Below are 14,533 nucleotides of genomic sequence, written 5' to 3'. Positions count from 1 at the left end.
ACCAGGTGGCCTCTAAGGTCTCTTCTGGGATGCAGCATCCATGCATTCCTTCAACAGTTACTCATTTAGCATCCCCTGCATGTGAACTATTGCTCTAGGCTGTATCTGGAAAATGCAGTCGTGAATAAAGGAGATGAAGTCCTTAACCTCAGGGAACCCACATTCTAGGAGGGGAAGAAAAACAATAAATCAGAAAATAAATACAGGCAAGGCATGGTGGCTCACACCTGTAATCCCAGCACTTCAGGAGGCCAAGGCTAGAGGCCAAAGTTTGAGACCAGACTGGGCAACATAGCAAGACCCCAGCTCTACAAAAAAGAAAAAGAAAATAAATACATAATATGTCACATTATGTGATAACTGCTATGGAGAAAGATAAAGCAGAATAAGGGGAATAGGGTCTGGTGCCGTGTTGGATGGGAAGGGAAGACCTTGCCAATAAGGGGGCATTCAATCAGAGACCAGGAGGAGCTGAAGGAACAAACCATGTGTTCATGGGGTGAGGCGTATTCTAGCAGAGGGAACGGCAAGTGCAGAGCCCCTGAGGTGGGAATGTACTCCGCATGGTCAACGTACAGCAAGGCCGCGGTTGTGGCTGGAGCAGAGTGAAGAGGGGAGAAGGGCGGGGACGGGCTAGAGGGCTTGGGGCTGGGCACATGTGAGGCTTGCAGGCGTGGAAGATCTTTGGCTTGAACTCTGAAGAACTTGGGAAACCACTGGAGGATTTTTGACCTGAGAACTACCATGTTCTGACTTTTATTGAAACAGAATCTCTCTGGCTACTGACTATAGGGATTAAAGTATAGAAACAGGCCAGAGACAAAGGTGATTCAGACCAGGATGGCAGTTTGTAGAGCGGGTAAAAAGTGATCAGTTTCTGTTTCTGGACCTATCTTGAAAACAGAACCAACAGAGTTATGAGACAAAAAGGGGAGTCAAAGCCAACTCCAGGATTTTTACAACTGGAAGAGTGATGGATTTTTCTATTTGTTACTGAGGTGGATTAAGTCTAGCTTGGGTCGTGCCAAAAACAAGATGCTTACTAGCTAACCAAGAGGAGGTGTTTCATAGCCCATTGCATATATGAGTCTGAAATTCAGAGGGGTTTGGAATACAGACATACAGCAGGCCCTGACGGTGTCTTGCGAGTCTCTGTTCGGCACACCTGGCAGTCACCTTCAGCTTGATAGATTGCTTCCATACCTGCTGTTGCAGACAGACGGTTAAGGAAGCCTCCATGGTTCCTGCCTCTAGGTGTTCTCATTTTCGGGTGATGCTTTCCTCATGTGTGGGACCTGTGATGCAAATGGAATAAAGGTGGTAAGACATATGTGATTATCTATACATGATTACATGATGACATTCCATAGGAGTATAGTGCCCATCATGCTAGCCTTTCTTTCTGTTGCTGACTATGCAGAAGCAAGTGGCCATGTTGCACAGTCCTAAATGGCAAAGAACTGTGGGTGTCCTCTGGGAGCTGAGGGCGATCTCTGGCCAACAATCAATCAACAACTGAAGCTCTCATCCCATAACTACAAGGAACTGGATGCTGCCAACAATTGTGTGAGTGGAGAAGCAGATCCTGGAGACTTTCCCTGGTCATAGGACAACTCCTGGCTTGTACCCGGAGCACAGCAGAAGTGCGAGGGAGTTCATGTCCCCAGAAGCAACTTTTTACCAATGAGTAATAGGAGTTGGTGGACAAATAACTCAGCTTCTTCTATTCTTATTGGGACAAATCTGAGGTGTGCAGTAAAGACCCAGGACAAATAGCTCAAAGAAACAGAAAGGAGAGAGTCAGAAATAGATGCATACTTGATTATGACAAAGGTGGCACTGAAGCATAGTAGGAAAACAGTGATCACTTCAACCAATGATGTTAAGTTAATAAGATAGTCACACGGGAAAAAGCAAAACTTGACCTCTACCTCACTCCATATACAAAAATTAATTTCAGGTGGATTGCAGATCTAAATTTGAAAGGTAAAATAATAAAGATTCTAGACAATTACATAAGAGAATAATGTATTATTTTTTAGAATTTATATATATATCATATATATGATATATATAATATAAAAATAATATATATATAATATATGTATAAAAATTATATCTATATATATTATTTTTATATATAATATATAATATATGTATAAAAATTATATATATATATATATATATATATATATATATCTTCTTAGAGACAGGGTCTCACCCAGTTACCCAGGCTGGAATACATGATCAGAGCTTACTGCAGCTTTGAATTCCTGGGCTCAAGTGATCCTCTGCCTTACCCTCCTGAGTAGTTAGGACTACAGGCACATACCACCAAGCTCAGCTAATTAAATATTTTTTTGTTTTTTGTACGCATCTCAGTATGTTGCCCAGGCTGGTCTTGAACTCCAGGCCTTAAGCAATCCTCCCACCTTGGTCTCCCAAAATACTGGGATTATCAGGCATGAGCCACTAAGCCAGGCCATAAGAGAATACGTTTATGTCCCTGGGGTCAGGCAAAGATTTCTTAATCAGGAATTGTAAAGCACTAACTATAAAGCATACACTATGATACAGCAGTTTCACTCTGAGATATATGTCTAAGAGAAATGAGTCCATTTGATCACCAAAAGACATGTACAAAAATGTTTTAGCAGGATAATTTGTAATAGTTAAAATATAGAGGCTGGGCGTGGTGGCTCACACCTGTAATCCTAGCACTTTGGGAGGCCAAGGTGGATCTCCTGGGGTCAGGAGTTCAGTTCCAGCCTGGTCAACATGGTGAAACTCCGTCTCTACAAAAAATATTAGCTGCGCATGATGGTGGGTACCTATAATCCCAGCTAATCAGGAGACTGGGGCAAAAGAATCACTCGAACCCAAGAGGCAGAGGTTGCAGTAAGCCGAGATTGTGCCATTGCACTCCAGCCTGGGCGACAAAGTAAGACTAAGTCTCAAAAATAAATAAATAAGAAATAAAAAATAGGCTGGGCTCACACCTGTAATCCCAGCACTTTGGGAGGCCGAGGCGGGCAGATTACCTGAGGTTAGGAGTTTGAGACCAACCTGACCAACATGGAGAAACCCTGTCTCTACTAAAAGTACAAAAATTAGCCAGGCGTGGTGGCACATGCCTGTAATCCCAGCCATTAGGGAGGCTGAGGCAGGAGAATCGTTTGAACCTGGGAGGCAGAGGTTGCAGTGAGCCAAGATAGTGCCATTGCACTCCAGCCTGGGCAACAAGAGCAAAACTCCATCTCAAAAAAAAAAAAAAAAGTAACAGCTCATATACCCATCCGTAGTAGAATGGATAGACAAAGTGTGTCCAGTCACACAACAGAACATTATTCAGCCCAGAAAATAAACAAACAGCTGCCTTACACAATACTGATGACTCTCACCAGTCCAGTGTTGAGCAAAAGAAGCCCTCAGGGGAAGGGATGCAGAATGGAACATGGAGAACTTCAGCTTTATCTAAGGTGGTGCCCTCATTTTGTAGAAAACTTATGAAACAAAAGTGAAAATGGCCAACATTCATTAAGCCTGGATAATGAGAACACAGGGGTTTGTAGCATTCACCTTGGTACTTTTGCAGGTATTTGAAAAATATGCAGCCTCCTCCAAAGACAGAAACAAGCTAAAGCATGATACATGGGCAGAAGTAATACAGTTGTCCTCAAGAAAGCCCAATTATTTTCTCTACTTAAGCCCCTACGTTTTTGTTTGTTTGTTTGAGACAGAGTCTCACTCTGCTGCCCAGGCTGGAGTGCAGTGGCACAATCTTGGCTCACTGCAACCTCTGCTTCCTGGGTTCAAGAGATTCTCCTGCCCCAGCTTCCTGAATAGCTGGGATTACAGACATGCACCACCATGCCCAGCTGATTTCTGTATTTTTAGTAGAGACAGGGTTTCACCTTGTTGGTCAGGCTGGTCTCGAACTCCCGACCTCATGATCCACCTGCCTCAGCCTACCAAAGTGCTGGGATTACAGGCGTGAGCCACTGCACCTGGCTAAAGCTCCTAAGTTCTATACCACACAGTTAAATATCCAGTTACTATTTTGCTCCATTGACATCTTAATTCTGACTGCCATAACAAAATAGTGTAGATTGGGTGGCTTGAACAACATAAACTTCTTTCTCACAGTTTTGGAGGCTGGGAAGTTCAAAACCAAAGTGTCAGTAAGGCAGGTTTTATTCTGAGGCCTCTTTTCCTGGCTTGTAGGCAGCCAGGAGGTCACTGTGTGTTCACGTGACCTCTTCTTCGTGTGTTTACCTGTGGAGAGAGCAAGACTTGCTCTGATTTCTCTTCCTTTTTTTGTTTTTTTCTTTTTCTTTTTCTGAGACGGAGTTTTGCTCTTGTTGCCCAGGCTGGGGTGCAATGGCGCAATCTCAGCTCACTGCAACCCCTGCCTCCCGGGTTCAAGAGATTCTCCTGCCTCAGCCTCCCAAGTAGCTGGGATTATAGGCATCCGCCACCTTGTCCAGCTAATTTTTTGGTATTTTTAGTAGAGACGGGGTTTCGCCATGTTGGCCAGGCTGGTCTTGAACTCCTGACCTCAGGTGATCCACCTGCCTCGGCCTCCCAAAGTGCTGAGATTACAGGTGCGAGCCACTGTACCTGGCCTGATTTCTCTTCTTACAAGGGCCCTAATCCCCTTTGAGGACCCATTCTCATGACCTCATCAAGCCCTAATTACCTCCCAAAGGCCCCATCTCCAAATACTATCACACTGGGGGTCAAGGCTTTAACATGTGAATTTGCTGGGGGGACACAGTCGATCCATAACAATCGGCTAATTGCTTCATGCATATTATTCTTGCTACCCAAACTACACTGTAAATTCAGATCACAGACTGAGTAACATGACTCCAGTATTTCCCCTGGTGCTTGGGTAATTTATAGATTAATTGTCAGAAGTAAATTTGGTAATCTCAGACAAGACACGTAACACTCCCTGCCACATTTTGTCCATTTGTGTAAATTCTTTCCTGTGTACTTTTATATGCATTCCTTATTTCCCTAAGGTTTTGCTATAATAGGCCTCAATAAATATTTATTGAGCAAATAAATGAATTTTAGGGGAGATCCATATGCAGAATCACATATTTTCCCCATCTGGCAAATGCAAGAAATTTTAAGCTGCATCTTTTCTCTGAGCTGGTGAACCTGGCAAAATGCCAATACCTCCATAGCTGCAACACTTTAAAGTGTTATTGACCATACACACTTTAGTATGAACAAAGAAACTGAAGCCAATTCCCGATAGAAGCAGTTTTGAGCTCTAAAAGTCTGAGGGAGGACAATTGTGAGGGACCAGAAGGGTAGGCTTGAAGGCACCAAGAATCATAATAGCTCCTTTGCAATTTTGCCTCAAGCTCCAGATTATTAGTAAGCAAAATAATAAGAGTCAGATTTACTCTTGCTGTTTGTTTTATTTCATGGTATCGATCTGAAAAATAGTCAGTTATCACTAAAGCTTGGTTGCCTCATAACATTTACCCTGTGCCTCTGTGATGTACTGTAAAAGTGCCTGGCCCCATTCCCCTCTGTATTTAGCCTTTGGAGGGCCAGGGCCAGGAGCCTCCAGGTAGAAAGGAGGTAGAGCCAAAGAGCCCCTGAGGTTGCAAGCTGAACCTCTGCTGAATCCCGAGAGAAGCTTGCACTGGCGGTGGCGGTAATCACACAGGCATCCGTCAGGCCCTTGCCATCTCCACCCACAGCAATCCCTGGCAGCAGCACAGGCCTAACCGTGGGGCCCTGGGTTGGGCATTATCTGGATAATGCAGGACTGCCAAGGGCCTGGAGAAGTAAGGGCCTCTCTTAATGCAAGTGGCTTCAGTAAGTTGGACGAGAAGCACGAAATCACAGGATCCCCATGATTGGTATATGGTAGAGAAACTCACTTAAAAAAAAGATGCCCCGCAAAGGACATGAACGGACACTTTACTAAAGAAGACATACCTGCTGCCATCAAGCATATGAAAAAATGCTCAACATCACTGTCATTAGAGAAAAACAAATCCACACCACAATGAGATACCATCTCACCCCTGTCGGAATGTCAGGTTTTTATTAAAAAGTCAAAGAATAACAGATGCTGGCAAGGTTGAGGAGAAAAGCAAACGTTTATACGCTGTTGGTGGAAGTGCAAATTAGTTCAGCCATTGTGGAAAGCAGTGTGGTGACTCCTCAAAGAGCTAAAAACAGAACTACCACTCAACCCAGCAATCCCATTCATTACTGGGTATATACCCAAAGGAACAGAAATCATTCTGCCATAAAGACATATGCACACAAATGTTTGCTGTAGCACTATTTATAATAACTAAGACATAGAATCAACCTAAATGCCCATCAATGACAGATTGGATAAAGAAAATGTACATATACACATGCCATGGAATACTATGCAGCTATAAAAAAGAATGAGATCAGGTCTTTTGCAGGAACATGGGTGGAGCTGGAGGCCATTAACCTTAGCAAACTAATGTAGAAACAGAAAACCAAATACCGCATGTTCTCACTTACACGTGGGAGCTAAATGATGAGAACACATGGACACATAGAGAGGAACAACACACACTGGGGCCTATTTGAGGGTGGAGCCTGGAGGGAGGGAGAGGGTCAGAAAAAGTAACTGTTGGGTACTAGGCTCAATACCTGGGTGATGAACCAACCAGTACAGCAAACCCTCGTGACACGAGTTTACCTACGAAACAAGCCTGCACATGTACCCTCAAACCTAAAATAAAAAAGTTTAAGAAATTAAAAATAAACACAATGCCCCCAAGGACATGGATTCTGTGCCCCCCCCACACACACATTAAAGGATTTAGGAATTATAAATATCAGTTACCTTCTCTGTTGATCAAGAGATTATTCATATTCTGATCTTAAATTATTTAACCTGAATCTAATCATGAGGAATACGGAAACAATCAGGCAAATCAAAATTGAAGGATGTTCTACAAACCAGCCAGCCTGCCCACCCCAGCTAGTCACGGTCAGGGGATGGGACCATTCTCTTAGAAGTTGGAAATTATCTTGAGCTGTGGTCAGGTCACCTTCCCCTTAACTGGGGAGAGCTGGACCCCTAAATAAAATTGAGGCCCTGTCTGGCAGGGAGAAGGGGCTGCCACCAGTACAGTCAGCAACAGAAGGGCTGGGTCTAAGTCTGAATGTTTGGGCAGGTGGAAAAGAAGGGAGGAAGTTAGGGGAAGCTTTGTAAACAAGAATCCAAGGTGGCATGCAATAATAGAAATTTATTCTCCTGGGTTTGCATTCTTTACATCATGAAGGACACAGTCTAACAGAGTGTAAAAATAGAAACTAGTACAGGTAGAGCTTGGTGGCTCATGCCTGCAATCCCAGCAGTTTGGGAAGCCAAGGTGGTAGGATTGCTTGAAAATTCAAGACCAGCCTGGGCAACAAAGTGAGAGTCCGTCTCTACACAAAATCGAAAATTTAGCCGGATGTGGTGGCCTAAGCCTATGGACGTGTAGTCCCAGCTACACAAAAGGCTGAGGCAGAAGGATCACAAGTCTAGGAGTTCAAGACCAGCCTGTGCAACACAGTAAAGGCTCATCTCAGAAAAAGGAAGGAAGGAAGGAAAGAAAGAAGGAAAAAAAAGTATAGTGCTTGTTGTCCAGTGGAATTAGTGAGATGATGGGCTGGACTAGAACTTATGGCAAAAGTTACAGGCACAGAGGATAAATGGAAGAGACAGCTTGGAAAGCCTTGATGAGCAAGGAGAGTTCTTCTAACCAAATCCAAGGATATGGGACCGCCACCGTGGGTCCCTTGGCAGTAGCTCAGTGAGTAGAGACCATTATTTTAAGAAATGCCAGTCTGAATTGAGCCAGCAATTTCAATATTTTTAAAAGTTCAAATACTGTTTTAATTTAATTCCTTTTCTCCGCCAGCCCTGGGCACAGAACCTGGAGATGTAGCCATTTCTCTTTAAAAGTATTACTGCCAAGTGATGCAGGCCTGCCAGAGAATGCGACCTGCAGTATAGAAGAAACTAGCACATGCATTCTAGATTGTTCCAGTGGAATGTAGCGTCTACTTGAATTTTGCTAGAGCAAAGCCAAGTTTTTTCTATTTCAGTGAGTTTGAGTTCCTATGGGCTAGAGAAATCATTTTTCAGCTCCTAAGCATAATACCATCACCATGGAACCAGCAGGAGTTAAGCTTCACCTCTCCTGTTCCTCTCTTTTAAAACTGTTTTACCACAATTTACCTCCCACAGGACACTTTGCCCTGTGAGCCACCCAGAGATGCTAAGCCCAAGTCCAAGTAGCGCTGCCCTATGCCCTTTCTCAGGACTGCAGTCCATGAGCCACGCACCTCTCAGCCTTGCCCATGACTCATTAGCCACCAGGACTTAAGTTTAGGGCTAAATAAAATCCTATTGCAACCCTCGGGCTGCCAGGGCAGAAACAAAGTTTGAAGGATGTTGTGTCCAAACAATTTGCTCCACAGAGCAGATTAATTTCATACTGGCAAAATCCATACACTTAATAATTATCTAGACTGGGGGAAAAGTACCAGTAAATCAATTGCCACATAAAATACAATTTAAAGAATAGAGCACAAAGAGAAGAAACCTGGGAGTGTTCTCCCAGCTATTCCAAACCAGATTCACTTACAAAGACCTTCCATTCTGTGTCTTCTGCCCCAATTTGGCTTGTAGGCTCCAGAACCCTATTTGCAGCTTCACCTTCAAAGCCTCCTTTTTGCCCATCAGCACTGGGGGTACCAACCCCTTGTGAGTCAGCCCCCTGCTGACACTCCCCTACCCACACCTACCCCATATAGCAAACACACACAGGAAATCTCTAGCAGGTCCCCAAAGGCCCCGTGCTCTCCTGGGCCTCTGTGCCTTTGTACATGCTGCTGCTCCTCTGCCTGGTGCCTTCCTGCCTGGCTCACTGGATCATCCTTCGGAAAGCAGTTCAGGGAGCATATCTGTATGACATCCCTGACCATCATTCTGGCTGAACTGCTTGTCTATGCCTTGCCGTAGTTCACCCCTTCCACCCCGCTGCCAAATCGTGGCTCTGTCTGATGAGTGTGTTGATCTGCTCTAGCTTCACACTAGATTTAGTAGGGATCTATCTGGGTCTTTCATCCTTGTACCCCTAGCTCAGGCCTTTGTTGTCTATTCCAGGACTTCTTCCCTTACTTTATAGGGAAGCCCAGTGTTTCCAGCTTTCACTGCTCCTCAGAAGCAATAGTTTGGAGACCCCCCTCCCAGAAAACTAGTGCGGGCAGATGAACTCAGCACACAACCTGGGGGCACATCCTGAACCCTCAGCCCATAGCTTGGAGCAAGTCCCAGCACATCCAGAAGATTCTGTGGAGCTTCTTTCTTCAAACACTCTTCTTAGTAGATAGGCATGTCTAAAAATAAGTAAACAAACTGGGAAGTATTGCAAAATATTTTATCTCAACAAGCATAACTGAATGATCTTGCCTTGGCAGAGGCGTGAGGACTTCCTAACCCCATCTCTACCGGTCTGTTGCCATGTTTACACCCAGCATCCCTTAGCCTTAGTGCTGGGAGATTATTTGAGCCAGTTTGGGGATCTGGGTGCCCACATGCCAAGCAATTCTGCAGCGGACACCAGCTGCGTGTCCTCTAATCAGTTGAATTCTGACACTGTCTACCTGGTGATAGCACAGATCCCACTGATTAAGGGCTCAGTCCCACAAGTTTGCCCCTACCCCCAGCTTCAGATGCCCATCACAAGCCCCAGGTTGTGACTTGTGCTCCTGACCACCAGCTATAAATTTGGGTTCCCACAACCCCCTTCTTGGGTTTGATTAATTTGCCAGAGTGGCAAACAGAATTCAGGGAAATACTTTACTTATGTTTAAACATTTTTTATAAAGGATATCACGAAGGATACAGATGAACAGCCAGATGGAGGAGACGAACAGGGTGAGGTATATGGGAAGGGGCACACAGTGCCCATGCCCTTTCCGAGCATGCCCTCCAGGTACCTTCAGACATGTTTTGTAGTCCAAACGCTCATCCAAGACCTGTCCTTTTTTTTTTTTTTCCTTCCCATGGGGGAGTCATTATATAGACATAACTGATTAAATCATTGGCCATCAGTGGTCACCTAAACCTTCAGCCACTCTCTCCAAACCGGACATAGAGGGCTGGAGCTGAAAATCCCAATCCCCTAATCATGCCTTGGCCTTTTGGTGGCCAGCTTCCATCCCAAAGCTATCTAGGAGCTCCCAGCCACCAGTCATCTCATTTGCAAACAAAAAGACACTTATCTCTTTGGAGATTCTAAAGGTTTTAGGAGCCAGGTGTCAGGAACCAGTGGCAGTAGCCAAATATATATTATTTATTATATGACGATATCACAATAAGTTTCCCCAAATTACATAAACTTCAAGCCCCACAAATCCTGGATTGACCCCTGCTTCTACATACCCTTTTTATGGACCTCTGCGAGAATTTCTAATGAACGTATGCCCCTGAGTAGACACTTAATTTAATTAGCTAGTGCCCCAACCTGTGCCCTCACCAGCAGCAGGAAAATCTTATTCCCATACCTCGGCTAGCATTGCATTCTCCAGATTTCTAAACACAGCCTTGAGTGATTGTAAATTGTCTGAGTACACCACCCATTTTTCTTTTGCGATACTATCAGGAGTTCTTTGTATATTCTAGATATGCATCCTTTGTCATTATTAGACCTCATAATCTCTTCCCAATCTGTCATCATCTCTTCAGTTCACCTGTGATGTCATTTGTTCACAGAAATCCTTAATTTTGACATAATCCAATCTAACAATTTGCCTTGTGGCTTATACTTGAAAGTCTTGTTTAAGGAGTTCTTTACCCCTTCCAGGTTGCAATGCTTTTCTCCTGTTAACTTTATGATCTGATCTTTCATATTTAGGTCTCTCATCTGCTAGAAATCTCCTTTGTATGTGGGGTTAGAATGAGGATCCAACTTTAATTTTCTCTATCCTTTATTCCTGTGCCATTTTTCCATCACCATCTACTAAACAATCCATCCACCCCCAATTAAACTGTGGAGCCAACTCGACATTGTATGAAATTCACAGGTAAACGCAGAGCTATGGGTGAACTGTCTATTCTGCTCCACTCCCATGTTCAATACAACTTTGTAGGATGTCTTGCTATCTGGTGGCCAATTTTCCCTCTTTATTCTACCATTTGATTTAGCTCCCTGTGGAACTTATTTTTTCCCATACATTTATTGATTTTTAAAATATGAAATGCTTCACAAATTTGCATGTCATTTTTGCACAGAGGCCATGCTAATCTTCTCCATATTATTCCAATTTTAGTATAGGTGTACCACAGTGAGAGCCCCTATGCATTTTAGAATAGGTACATCAAGTATCTATAAAAAAATTACAGCTAGGATTTTAACTGCGATTGCACTGGATTTGTAAGTTAATTTGGGGATATTTGACATCTTTATAATTTAAGTCATGAAATCTAAGACCTGGCATGTCTGAGGAGAGAGAATTGCAAGAAGAGATTAAAAGAGGTATTAATGAATGACTTGGAGAGGGTCCCAAATCCTGTCCTCACCATTGGCCTTGCTTGAGTTTGGGAGGGTGGGCAATAAAAACCCATTTTAGTCAAAGAAGAACTGAATGCAGAGGGAACTATGCTTCACTTCCCTGGGTGTGAGCCAGAGGCTCTGAAAGTGTATAAGAGAAGCCCCTACCTGGAAAGGACTGAGTGAGAGACCAAGGAAGTCAGTGTCTCAGAAGCCCCCCCAATACCCAGCAGGGGGAAGAGAAAGTATCCAAGCATGCCCAAGCGTGCCCAAGCAGCCAAGCACTGCAGGCTGGCAGAGCCAAGGGAACCTGAGAATGTGTGAGCCTGGTGACGTGAGGCCATGGTGGATTTGGACACAAGTGGTAGATGCCAGCGCGTGACTAAGAGGGCAAGGCGTGCCAAGTTTCGGCTGAGTCAATGCCAGTGGAAGGCAGAGAATAGTGTGAGCCAGAAACGCCCTCTCACCAGCGCCTGAGTGCTGCAGTGCCCTCTCTCTCTGCATAGGAACTGCGACAGCCTTCAGGGAGAAGATGTCCTGGGAGGAGGGGAAAGATCCAGAAATTGACTATTGATTCACAGAGTCTGAGTTTTAAAGCAAAAGTTATCTTGAATTGATAAGTTCAGTTTTATGGAAATAAATAGTCACATTTTATTTTTATCCCTGAGATATTGAACTATGGTGGTTATATAAATTTCATATCCATTATATAACTTTTACTTGCTGCAGACTGGATTTCAGTAGTAGAATAAAACCTACTGAGGAGGGACTTAGAGAATTAAATAAATACGACATAACTACAATGGGGAAGGAAGAAATTGAGGCATAGGCGGGGCACAGTGACTCACACCTGTAATCCCAGAACTTTGGGAGGCCGAGGCAGGTGGATCACCTGAGGTCAGGAGTTCAAGACCAGCCTGGCCAACATGGTGGAACCCCATCTCTACTAAAAATACAAACATTAGCAGGGCGTGGTGGCAGGCGCCTACAATCCCAGCTACTAGGGAGGCTAAGGCAGGCGAATGGCTTGAACCCAGGAGGTAGAGGTTGCGATGAGCTGAGATTGTGCCACTGCACTCCAGCCAAGGCAACAGAGTGGGACTCTTGTCTCAAAATAAATAAATAAATAAATAAAAATAAATTGAGGCCTAAAGAAACCAAAAGCTTTGCTTCTCGTGAAAGTGAATTAATGGCAGACAAATGTAGATGATTTTATTATTTCCAGGCCTCACTGGTTCTAAACTTGAGCAAATACTTTGAGGGGATTGTGGAATAATCCTCCTGAGGCCACAGCCCTACTCACAGAGCTCTTCTAGGTCACAGAAGCTGACCTGCAGAAAGGGGAGTGCTTCAGTGCGGCTACCTCTCTCCAGAGTAAAGTCATCACCACATAAAAAGTGTCCAGTGCACGGCGGCTGGCTGGGTTTCCTGCTGTTGCCTGGTGACACCCTGTCTCATACAGAATGTGCAGCCCCTTGGGAGGTCAGGCATCCTGCAGCTGATCTGAGAAGACTCCTGGTCCAGTGGGAAGAGATGGATGTAGCTTTTATTTTAAGAGATGGGGTCTTGCTATATTGCCCAGGCTGGTCTTAAACTCCTGGACCTCCCAAAGCCTTGGGATTACAGGCATGAGCCACAACACCCAGCCTTGTGTGGCTTTTAAATATCCCTTATTTGTGGATTAAAATGTTCTCTAAAGAAAGGTGGATGCTGCTTCTAAGATGCACTCCATTTTAGTTCTGGCATGGGAGGAGTTCAGAGTGTTTTATGTATACAACGTTCCCCACACCTCTAGCACGAATAGACAGTAAGTACCCTTTCTCCTACCCCTCACCAGCTCTAGGGAGCCCAGCGGAGTGGAGGCAGGCCACTTCTCCTCTGAGGACAGCCTCCTCCACACCATGCAGTCTTTGGGCATCAGCTGCTGCCCCTGCTGTACCAGCTAAGGGGATCCTTGTCTTGCCATGGTCTCTGGTTGTAGAGTCCAGGCAGGTCTCTCCTTCCAACTCATCCTTCTCTAAATCTGCTGGCCAGCCATCAGCATCTTCTCTCCTTTGAAATGGAGGGTCAGGAACTTTGACTCTTTGTCCTTATCATCTGTAGGGGTCTGTCACAGAGCTGGCTCCAGGGCCTTCTGTCCAGGCCCCTCGGCCACCGTTGCTCTGCTGCTCTGGTACCCTGGGACACAGGAAGCTTCACTAGGGCTCACAGTCACTCCAGCTGTCACCCTGGGAAGGGAGTCCCCCCATGTTGATCTGAGGCATCTATTCTACAGCTATTTCCCCCAGCACTCAGCTAGGGTAGGAAGCAGGGACCCCAAACCCGCATCCGTATTCCCATCCTCTGATTTGATACAGCTCACAAGGCAAGAATGGTTTTTACATTTTTAAACAGTGGAAAAGAAGAACAATAATTTGGGACACATGAAAATTATATAAAATTCAAATTTCTGCATCCTTAGAATTATTGGAACATAATCATATTCATTCCTTCACATACTGTCTATGGCTGTTTCTGTGCAACCATAGTACAATGAAATACTTGCAGTGGAGACTGTGAGGTCCACAAAACCTGAAATATTCACTGTCCAGCCCTTTGCAGTGAAGGTTTGGTGACGAACCCCTGGCCTAGGCTGAACTCTCTCTCTCCTGATAGCTGTATATAGTCAAAGCTACTAGTGCCCCCAAAAGGGCGGGGGAAAAGCAGATGAGGCAACTTCTGCCACCAGCCCAGCAGCTGCCAGAGTTGGGAGGCTGTGGCTTTTATCATTGTTCTTAGGAAGGACCAGTACGTAGTCCTCCAATGGTAAATAATTTTCAGTAACTCCAAGTTCAAAAGTTCTCTTCATAACCAAACTGATTTTTTATGTATCTTTGGAAGAAAAGGTGACTACTTCCTTGTAATAAATTAACTTTTTTTTAACAATGTTTTAAAAGAATGAATTGATAAATAACCTCCAAGCAGGACGA

The 14,533-nt window shown here is 44.5% G+C and overlaps 1 pseudogene; it reads right to left on the bottom strand.

Annotated features, from left to right (window-relative positions):
• Window positions 1-11,260: 11,260 nt before the first annotated feature.
• On the bottom strand, window positions 11,261-11,357 carry LOC119473451 (annotated as a pseudogene).
• Between the last annotated feature and the right edge of the window lie 3,176 nt (window positions 11,358-14,533).

The sequence above is a fragment of the Cebus imitator genome, unplaced genomic scaffold, assembly GCF_001604975.1.
Source record: "Cebus imitator isolate Cc_AM_T3 unplaced genomic scaffold, Cebus_imitator-1.0 Scaffold160, whole genome shotgun sequence".
In the NCBI taxonomy this organism is placed as follows: Eukaryota; Metazoa; Chordata; class Mammalia; order Primates; family Cebidae; genus Cebus; species Cebus imitator.
Note: the sequence above shows the minus strand (reverse complement) of the source record. Positions and strands in the feature narration are given on the sequence as shown.